Raw genomic sequence first — 11,681 nt, 5'->3', positions numbered from 1 at the left:
GGGTACTTCTATTTTTTTGATTAATTAAATTTAATCAAGTCGAAAAAATTATTCCTTTCTGAAAATTCAAGGGTAAAAATGTAATATTACCTTCGTTTGAAATACTTAGAAAATTGCTGAGGAATGTTTGGTAAAAATAAATAAATAGGGGGAGAGTGTTTGGTAAAATGTAATATCGGGAAACATCAAGGGCAAATAAGAATGGGCACACGTAACAAGAGAGGAGGAGGGTCTTTGTTTTGTAATTTTGTTGGTTGGAGAATTCTTGTTCGTTTGCTTTTATGTTCTTTTTTTTTTTAACTTTAAAATAATCTTTGTGTTGGAACGGAAACAGTAATTTATTTTGACCGAGAATTTCTCTCACTCTCACTCCTCTTTGTTGCTGCAGCAGCAGCACGAGTCAGACGGACCACATGACTTGCAGAAACGGATGAAAACCGCAGAGAGAAAATGGCGTCATTCAAACCCCAAACCCAACCAATAACAAGCTTCCCTTCAACTACACTCCATCTTCACTTGGCATGCAAAGAAATGCTTTATCCACTGAAAAAAGAATTCCAAGACAAAAACCCTGTCAATTTTGTAGCACGCATTTGTTTCTCTTTTTGCCAAAGTGTCTTGGTTTTTTTGTTTGTCTTAAGCATGCCTACTTACCTTTCGGTTTCCATGCCTTTCTCCACTCTAGGTATGTTATGGATAGACTTCTAGTCCATCCTTCCGTTACAAAGTTTGGTTCAAATGTCATCCCAGGATAGGATGGACGTACTGGTCACTTTTGAGCAAGAACTTAATTGATCCAACACAAGTTGAATTTCTCGCATCGCCACCAGCAAACACATAGAACGTATTCTCCATCGTTCATGAATCAAAAACAAACATACAAATTGAAGTTGGATACTATCCTAAAAATTGCCCAAAGGTGCATGACATTTTGTACATTTGGACGACTGTGGGTTTTGTGACATAAACGGCAGTTGGTTATGAGCATCAAAAGAGTCTGAATATGGAGAAGGACACCTATACACTAGATTTAGATTGCTTAATGGAGAGGAATAAGTCCCCATAATGGGGATTTTTGGTCCAATTTGAATCAGTCCCATAAATGGAATCCCTGATATTTTAGGCCTACCAACAAAAGAAAAGCCACTACTCTCCGTTGCAAAAACATATCGTCTCCAAGTCCACCTAACTCAGTGAATTCATGGAAGTGGTTGGAGAACTTTTTAACGGCTAGTATTTTCAAAAAGGAATAGTCATTCCATTCCCCGAATGTAGTGGTGGGCATAACTGATAAGAATACATGATCTTTGGTCATTGCATCACAAACCATTTCTTTATTGCAAAAAGAATTCATAAAGAGATGAAGACGGGGATGTTCATTATGAATCATGCACTAGTAGTTGTTTTGGAAAATTGGAATCTCACCATTGTTTTCATCATCTATACGCGCCATTACTTCATAATATGATGGCCTTCTTCGCATCAACTACATCACTATGGAGTGTATAGAAACAGTTTTATATGCAAATAACACTTACTTTGGGAACAGCCCATGGTGATTTGTTTGTCGTAAGAATAAACAATATGCAACATTATACATAATTCTGTTGCTAATTAAAGAATCTAATTAAACATCTAAACATGGTATGTCGCTACTGACATTGTCTGGAATATGATTAATTACTTGGTACCACCTTATTAATTTTAATCTTTCTTTTGATGGCACCACAATGGAAATGATATAGTAAGAACTATTATAATCTTGGAAGTTATGTAACGTCAACAAGCATCAACCAATGCTTCTGTGTTGAGCCCCTAATTATAAAGGTGGAATGCTTGTTATAATGTAGGCTCCTGCTTAGATATTTTCGAATATATAAATGAACGGTTGAAAATATGTTAAGAATAGGTGTAAACCAGTGTGTTTCCCCTTATGTCAATTTGTTTCTTGTATTGCGTAGGCAATTAAAGGCTAAATGGGCTTTAAAGTCGGTCTGGTCTGGTCTGGTCACACTACTCTATAGCAGGTTCCCACTCCAATTTATTTTTCCCATTTTGTCAAGTTTCCCGTTAGCATTTCTTTTTTCTCTTAAACTAGGATTTTTGTTTGGTAGCTCTATAGCACATGTAAAGATTGCATATAATTGATGGTTCGGTTTCGAAAAAGAAATTGTAGTTATTTGTAGGTTGTCTAATAACCTTTTTATTCAATCGAGTACCTTGTATCTAGTGAAACCATACGTTCCTTTTCATTTTCTATCGATACTTGAAGTTGTTTTCATTTTCTTTAATTCCGAAAGCTGTTTAACTAGGCATCATTCGGATTTTATTTTAATACATCTTGCCCTTTTTGAGTAAAAAGAATCGTCCGGATTTTATTTCGATTTTTCATGATTTGTCCATGCTATCCGAGACTTGTTAATTCAATATGTTTTGGATTCTTACATAATTTAGAAGTCAAAAAATTTCCGAACTATTGATTTATGGTTAACAAACTGGCAGTCCATAACAACCAGCGTGCAATGCCAATGAAGTTCGATGTGCAATACATAAACCTTTAATTTCGTACAGAGAAAAAAAAAGGTTCAATGTGCAATGAAAGTTTATTATGGAAATTAACAAAATCACATAAATTCAAGGTGCGCACATAGATTGAATGGAAAGCCAACAAAGACATGTATTTGAAAATAATTTTAAAGGAAAATTACAGTGAAATACTCATCCGTCCCTATTACAAAAACGAAGAAGGGAAAAAGCAATTTTTGGATGCATATCCAAAATAGGGTGCACATAACCTATCCACATCCGCCAACCCTATCCTATCCGCCAGTTTTTTAACCGTATCCTACCCTATCCACTATTTGGCGGGTAGGGTGGCGGGTGAAGATTTTCTTAACCACCAATAAACGGGTAAGGTGGCGGGTAAAGCTCAAAATTATCCTATCCTACTGGTCTTCGAGCAATTTCTACTAGGAGTGCACATATCCTACCCATACCCGCCAACCCTACCCTACCCGCCAGTTTTTTAATCGTATCCTACCCTATCCACTATTTGGCGGGTAGGGTGACGGGTAAAGATTTTCTTAGCCGCCAATAAACGGATAGGGTGGCGGGTATAGGCCATATCCTACCCACCCTACCCGTTGTGCAGCCCTATTCCAAACAGCCTATTAATAGTGCTAGTTCCCATCCTTCCATTCCCAAGACTAGATTCAAATGTCATCTGGGGATGGAGATGAGGATAAGATGTCAGCATGTGAACATTTTAACCAGTTTTGATCAGAAAAATTTGCCAACTTATTAAGAAAATAATACCAATCTAGCACATCGCCACCAGCGAATAAGTGAATATCGGATAACTTTGTCCCCATCATTTATAAATCAAAAACAAAGATGCAAATCGCATACAATACTAAAATTGCCTATCGGATAAGTGAATATCGTTAGCACACAATTTCTCGATTAAAAAAATATTTTGTTTTTATAAAATTTCATCTTTTTTCTGTTTTTTTCCTTTTATCTTATCCTCTATATAATTTCTCATACGACATAAACAGGAAAGGCATCTGGGAGTTGTAATTCCTCCTATCTAGCTAGTGGGATTAAGATAAATTCAATACTTCTCTTATATAAAAGGGACGGAGGGAATAATTACAAGCAAGCCAAAGAAATAATAATTTTAACAAGCTATTAAAATCTTATTAAAAAAAATGAAAAAAAAAAACAAAGCAAACGAGGGGACCTTGCGTCAAAGATAAAGAAAAAAATTTATGAAAATAACAAATTGTACTTTCAAATAGATATGAATTCTTGAATATAGAAAACCTATCTAACATGACCATTTTTTTTTTGGCCCCCAATACACCGTTGGGAAGCTCCAACTTCCCGACAAGCTACACGCATTGAATAGCCGGGTTATAAAATATAGCGACAAATATTGTTCGTGCCAAGAAAATGTTCGTTGAATTTATTTTCTCGACATTCTTTGCTAGCATGAGACATCATATGTAACTCCACCCTGTTTCAACTTGCCTCTTTACTTTGATAATCTTGTAAAGCCATAACTGAAAATTATGTGCTTTTGTCATGCAATACTGGCTTGCGAGTGATGCTCAGGCCTTGACCATGTTCGGGTCAGTACGAGAGTCATTACAAATCTATTGAAGATTCCTCGAGATCGTGAAGCAATTCCAACCTTCTACTATGGAAACTATTTCCTTTTTGTGATAATGTGCGGAAAGCATGAAAATGATCTAATTCATACCAAGGATGCAACAACCAGTCACATGCCAACCTAGTAGTGCATCACCTTATTCTGATGAACTTGGACTTATGAAGGTACCGCTAAGTTGCAATCTAGTTATCTCGCACGTCTTGCTAATACTAGCCTCACACAATTTACATACTAATGGTGCAATACTCGCTAGGTAGTATGAACAACTAGTAGATGAAATGCGACTACCCATTAAGTGTGATTAACAGCTAGTCTATATTAACAACGATCGATTCAAAGGATGAACCAGTGGATCGTGGATCTCGAGGTAGGCGTGGCTTGTCATCAAAAGAGGTGGCATTTACATTTAACTCTTTTATAACAATTGTTGTTTCATTAACAAAAGTTCATGTTTAACAAGCTCATGCATTGTATGTTTCTGCATTCCATGCATTATTTATTTGTATTATTATAGTTCTGTTAATTCTTTTAATCTTTCCATGATTTGGAAAAGACCTGTAATGTTTTGTTTGTCATTATGAATTGTTATGGGAAATAAGAATTTCCTCCTGTGGTATATCGGATATGCTCCTTCACATTTATACTTACTTACTTTCAGCTTTTATGCTATGTCTAGGGCGATACACCACAATATTACCTAATATGTGTGGAACTTGTTGACACCAATATATACATTGTTTGAAGAAGGAGTTTTTCCATATACGTGTTTGTTTATTTCAGTGACTTGGTCGCTTTTTAATGTTTGGGAAAACATGTATTATTTTCCAAGTCTTGCCATGATTACTTGAAAGTTAAATGTTATTTCTACTGGGCACCCTTATTAGGGATGATGTGGTCACTCATTCCCTCTTTCAGTTTCATAGACAGATCAGAGTTGCGCAGCGGAAGCTTCGAGGAGTTGAGTCCGTTAGTTGGTTAACTTCGGCTATGTTTATTATATTTTATATTCTATTTATAAACCAAATGACTATTGTATACGTATCATTTCAGAGGAGTCCTTATATATATATATATTTCAGAGCGGGGTTAGTTTTTGGGTTAAGTTTTGTAGCACATTTCTTAATTGAATGCTTGAGTATATGATTTAGATCCTTAGTACCTCTTGATTTAGTTAATCTCTTGGATTAGTCAGCTGCTAGCTTTGGGGGCACTACAATTTCTGTCAATTCCAGTTAAGCCATTCGGCCAGCAAGCCCTGCCAGTCAAAGCTCAAAAACCACAGTCAACATGCAGCCAACATCAAAAAGTCAACTCACCAGCCATCCAGACTGCTTGGCCCGTTTCCACTGATTCAGTGCTAGAATCCGCCAGGAAGGTTTTAGAAGTTTCTGGATTAATTGTTTACCAAGTCGTTGCGGTGAATGTTTTGAAACATTCCAGATGTCTTGTTGGCCAAATTATTTGTATATGAAGTTTATATCAGAAGTAAGGTATAGGTTAACTATATAAATACATGTATCCTAAATCCTAAGGAGATACAATTCGGAGGTTAGCTAACCTGAAGAAAAACAATTGTATCTTATAAATCAATAAAGTCTCTCCCTACGGGATTCATCCGTGGATGTAGGCATCAATTGCCGGACCACGTTAAATTTTTGTCTCCTTTATTTTTCTTCAATTCGTTTCCTAACCCTAATTTCGCATCATCAACACCAATCAATCGTGTTTAGTGTCTAAAAGTAATTTTGGATACCACCAAGTTTACATTAGAAAATGATGAAATAGAAAAAAGTTTATTTTAGAAAATGGACTGCAATAAAATTAACGGAAAATGGGTCATTTGTCCAAATATTTTTTAAAAATGGTTCTAACGGACGAGTAAAACTTATTATGGGTGAAATGGACAAAAAAAAATAGCAAGGGATGAAACTTGATTCATCCTGGCTTAAACTTAAAAAACAGCGAGGATGAAACTGGATGCATCCTGATGTAAACTAAAAATGAAGAAAAAATATTTGAAAATTGGTAGGATGAAACTGTTTACATCCTGACTATTTTAACATTTTTGTCCATTTAAACAGTATCAAAACCTAGATGTCTTCTAAACCAATTTTATGTAAAATTAAAGTCCATGCATACAACCCAGAAATAGCTCAGTCCTAGAAAATGAACAACCACAAACGAGAGTTTGTTTGGCAAAATGAACAACTAAATTAATAGTTTATCTAGAAATATGAACAACTAAATTACCAGGTTATCCAGAAAATTAGAGTAATTTCATATTTTAGTATCAAAACAAACAGCCAAATTAACTATTCATCTAGCAAAATGGATCGCCACGTAGTGTTTTATTTAGTCTAGCAGCTAGTTTATTTCATAAATTAATGAACTTTCAAAATGATTTGATATTTAACTAATTTGATAGTATGACGACAAAGGCTTTGAAAAATTAAACCTCATAATGATGTTTGTAATGGTTGTATAGATCCCATCTAAAGATTTGTGAATATATAAAATTGGTCAAATATGATTTTTCTTAGTTTTTATCTCTATTTTTATACCTAAAGTGCAGATATACGAAAATTCCAGTTAATCACTGTTTATGTAACTCGTTCTAAAAAAATTGTCGCGGCCTTCTGCCGCATTGACGACTAATGATATTCTAGCCTTATTCTAGAAAGATTTCTAGGTCCATCCCTGGATATCAGTAGCTTAGATGTTTACATCCTCTAACAAAACATTTGAAACCAGAATATGACTTGGATAGAGTAGTAACTACCCTCCACGTTATCATCACATTCATTTAACATATCCATTAGGGATAATTTTGTTATTTTAATATTAAATAATGATGACGATGTATGTAGGGATCTTATGGCATGTAATAAAAGGTAAAAGCGGTCATATTGGGTTTTGTTAGATAAACTCAAGGTAACCATACTAAAGCTCGTCTAGTTCAGCTCAGCACTAGTTTTCGACCAGTTCAGCTCAACCCTAGATGTTTACCAGTTCAGCTCTTCACTGCGAAAGCCCAACACAGACTCTGTTAGATGGAGTAAAACTAGGGTTTCAAGTCCGATTACCCAGATGAGTCTTACGACCGACTCCTAGTAATATTCACATTAGTCACACCACATATTCCTTAATCTTGTTCAAAACATAAGATAATTATTTCACACGTGGTAATAAGATTCGCGGGTACTAACAATCCTCAACATTATCAATTTTGAGTGTAAGACCACACCTACTCCATGAAATTGCACTGGCACCGTCATAACTACTCCGTGAGGATGACCACGCCATTAGAGTCATATGATTCACCATATAGTCTCGTACAAACAAGAGACACTCATCAGGCACATATACATGCCCCAGTCTAAGCCCCACGATCTCACTCATATACATGCCATATGTAAGGACCTTCAAGATCGTCAACGCTATTTGACTAATCTATCAAGGATTAAGAGACGATTAGCCGCTAAGGACTCGATTAGTTTAATACGAACTTTAATTAATAGAAATTAATCTAACAACGATTTAGAGACGGAACTAGTACCGCTGGATAGATCTCGAAAAGTCATGCGGGATGGACTACTTGAACGTGTCATTCGGACATCGGACGAAGAGAATATCATCAGATTGATTTGAAAGGCAAAATGGTCTTTTCGCAGATAGGCCGACCTAGACTTCCCTTATTTAAGAGAGAGTGTGCAATAATATTTCTCGTTGGTCTTATCTAACCTAGTCGAGCAAATAAGCTCATTTCTATTTCTTCTTTTATTCTCTTCTTCTTCTTTCTCTTTCTTCTTTCCTTCTTTCCCTTCTTCTGTTCTTCATCTTTGGTGAATTCGTGTAAGAATTCTGAGGTTGTAAGTCGATATAATTAGACAAGAGTCATGGTAAAGGTGAATTCTTTTAAGAATTCTGAGGTTGTGAGGTCGAGATAATTAGACAAGAGTCATGGGTTGTTGCTGGAGGTGGTGTTGTTCTTGGTAGCTGATTCTGTTTCAAGAAATCAAGATATTTCAGAGAGAACTGAAGATTAGGATTTTAAGATTTGGTCTTGAGATATTTATTGAATTGAATCGGTGTTTTGAGATACTGATGGATGAATAATAAGAGGGTTCAATATTGATTGAAGTTGTAAGGTTGTTGATGATTGAATCAAGAGTTAGGGTTTCATAGAGGAAACTCAGAGAAGATTCGATAGATGCAATTGATGTTCTAAGGAAGTATTTAGAGATGGGTATTGTGTATTGAGAACAAAGAAGAAGAACTAGGAGTTCAATTTAGGTATTGATTACAGAGAAGAAGTTTAATTAAGAATTGAAAGGTTAGGATTTCAAAGAATGTTTAGAGACGATTTGAAGAAGAAATTGGTTATAGTTTTGAAATTAATTATATCCAAGGAGTCGGAATTCGAAGAATCGATTCACACAAGAAGATGAGATGATGTCAACTTGCTGGAATAGAACTATTTAAGGTAAATATTATGTAAGTAAATTAGTACAACCTTCAATTCATTATTAAGATTATGTGAATGCTTATGAGGTTAAGAATTATGTCGATATAAAATGGAGATGTATTGATTGGGGTTTAGGTTTATTTTGATTTACATAGGTTGGTACTTATTAAGAATGAAACAAAAACTGAGTTTTAGAAGTAGTGTTGACATCATTTACACAAAACTTTGTTTGTTGTAGTGAACTGGACAAGGAAATGGTAATGGTGATAGCTTTAGTGTGGCTGTTGGGTTGTTGTATAGTGACTGAGAAGATGTTGATGAAGAATTTACTTGTTCTATGTGTATTTTGAGTAATCTAGTGGTGCAGGAATGGATAAGTTAAACTACATTTGGTGATGATGTTGTTGTGGTGAGGTCATAGTTGTGATGGAGCTGAACTGATAGTGCAGGAGTTAGAGGTACTAGTAATGCCGGTGGAGGAAATTATAGGTAATATGAAGAGAGTATGATCTCTACTGAAATGCAAATGGAGTATTAAGGTTTAGTGCGATATTATATTGAGTTACAAGTTGTAGTGGTGTTGTTGAAGCTGCAGGGGATATGAGTGGCTGGTGGAAGTTTATGAACTGTTTTGAGATATAGATTAGAGTTACAGTTACAACTTGTTGAGCTGAATTGATTGCTGAACTTTGGAAGTGATAATGGTGGATAATCTGTGGATGTGAATAATGACTGTGGTTAGAATGAGTGTATGTGCTGATGAGAAACTTTGTAATGGTGGTATGTTAGAGTGGTGATTGACTGAATGTGCAATGGTGGCGTCGAGTGTGATTTTGAGTGAAGAGGATTTGGATATTGTAGCTATTGCATTTGCAGATAGGTTAAGCTTACAGTTGTAGTTAAATTATGAAGTTTAACTTAAATTCTATGTATTATTGTCATATTGAACTTTAGAATCTTGTTAGAATGAATAAAATCAGGTTGCAAGTGAATTTGTAGTTACAATAGACTATATGCCTGATAGTCATTCCAGTCAATTTATCTAACTGAGTTAAATCGGTGTTGACTCACTGAGTTACAGATCCTGACCTGAGTCGACTCAGTTGACTTGACCTTAACCATTTACCCTGGACTTTGACCTTTGATTGGACGTTGACTGTTAGTTGAACCATTTGACCATCAGTGACCGTTAGTTGACGCAGTTGGGTCAGCACTTGTATAATGGGCCGAGTCTAGTGGACTTGGGCTTAGTGCCATGTATCCTTAGTTAGATATTTTGGAACATTTATGGTCTGAATTAGCCTTTGACTTCTTCTACACAGTTGTAGATATTCATAAGACTTAGCTATGTACTATAGAATCAACTTAACTGGATTAGTGAACTCTTAGTTATGCTAAAGATAGATAATAAAAAGGTGTAGAACCATAAAAGGGCTTGGAATTATTGGATAGACTTGTATGATTCTTGTGTGATCCATTTTGGCTAGATTCTTAGAGTTCTTGTGTGATTAACAGTTAGTCTTATTAAAAACGATCGATTCAAATGATGAACCGGTGGATCGTGGATCTCGAGGTAGGCGTGGCTTGTCATCAAAATAGGTGTGAATATATTTGACTTTTTTGTAACCATTGTTGTTTCTTTTACAAAAGTCTTTGTTTATTAAACTAATGCATTGTCAGTTTGTGCATTCCATGCATTGTTTAACTTGTATTACCACAATTCTGTTGATTCTGTTAATCTTTCCATGGTTTGGAAAGAACATGTAATGTTTTGTTGTCAATATGAATTGTTATGGGAAATGAGAATTTCCACGTGTGGTATATTGGATACGCTCCTTCATTTATATCTACATGAATTCGAGCTTTTATGCATATTAGGTGTGTAAGGAATTGGTCGACACCAGTATAAACTAATAGGGTGTGTAAGGAATTGGTCGACACTCAATATAGTACTTTGTTTGAAGAAGGAGTTTGTCCATATACATGTTTGTTTATTTCAGTGACTTGGTCACTATTAATTGTTTCGTAAAACATGTATTGTTTTCCAACTCTTGCTTATGATTACTTGAAAGTTAAATGTTATTCAGACTGGGAACCCCTTTTAGAGATGATGTGCTCACCCATTCCCACTTTCAGTTTCAGAGACAGATCAGAGTTGCGCAGCAAAAGCTTCAAGGATTGATTTCGTTAGTTGGTTAAGTTTTAATATGTTTATTATATTGCATATTGTATTTGTAAACCAAATGACTATTTTATATGTATCATTTGAGAGGACTTCATGTATATATATATATATATTTCTGAGCGGGGCTAGTTTTGGGTTAAGTTTGGTAGTAGATTTCTTAATTGAATGTTTAAGTAAATGATTTAGTTTTTAGTTCCTCTTATTTAATTAATCTCTTGGATTAGTCAGCTGCTAGTTTAGAGAGCGCTACAGTGTTGGTATCAGAGCTCACTATTAGATCTTATATGGGAAAGGATAGAAATAGCCAATGCCAGTTAGAGAACTAATTAGTCTAGAACTGGGTTGGGTTGTGAGATAAATATTAATCACTAAAAATTATCTCTAATTAAAAGAATTATTTGATTGATTTGTTTGTTTGTTCGTAATGAAATAAAAATTATAGGGTACACCATTAACTTTAGCTAATAAAGATTAGAAAATAAATAGTTTAGCATTATGAAAACATACATATTTCAATACTAGAAAAACGGTGAGATTAGTATTATTGTTAGATCTGTTAATCACATAGAAACTTGCTGAACATATTGAGTTATATGAAGAGTAAACAAATTGTAATTACGTAAATGTTAATAATATTTTTGGACTCAATGATATTTCTAAGAGTAGTTAGAATAATGGTTCAATCATCAGTGTTAATAGTAAAAAATATTATAATAGTAATTATAAATGAAAATAATAGTGATAATAATTTTAATAAATAAATGTTAGCATTTATCAATTAGTATCATATTGAACTTAACTTAACTAAAATCTTATTAAAGATATATACGTTAAAAATAATAATTATGATTAAATAG

This window comes from Papaver somniferum, unplaced genomic scaffold (assembly GCF_003573695.1).
Source record: "Papaver somniferum cultivar HN1 unplaced genomic scaffold, ASM357369v1 unplaced-scaffold_10, whole genome shotgun sequence".
Classification (NCBI taxonomy): Eukaryota; Viridiplantae; Streptophyta; class Magnoliopsida; order Ranunculales; family Papaveraceae; genus Papaver; species Papaver somniferum.
Note: the sequence above shows the minus strand (reverse complement) of the source record.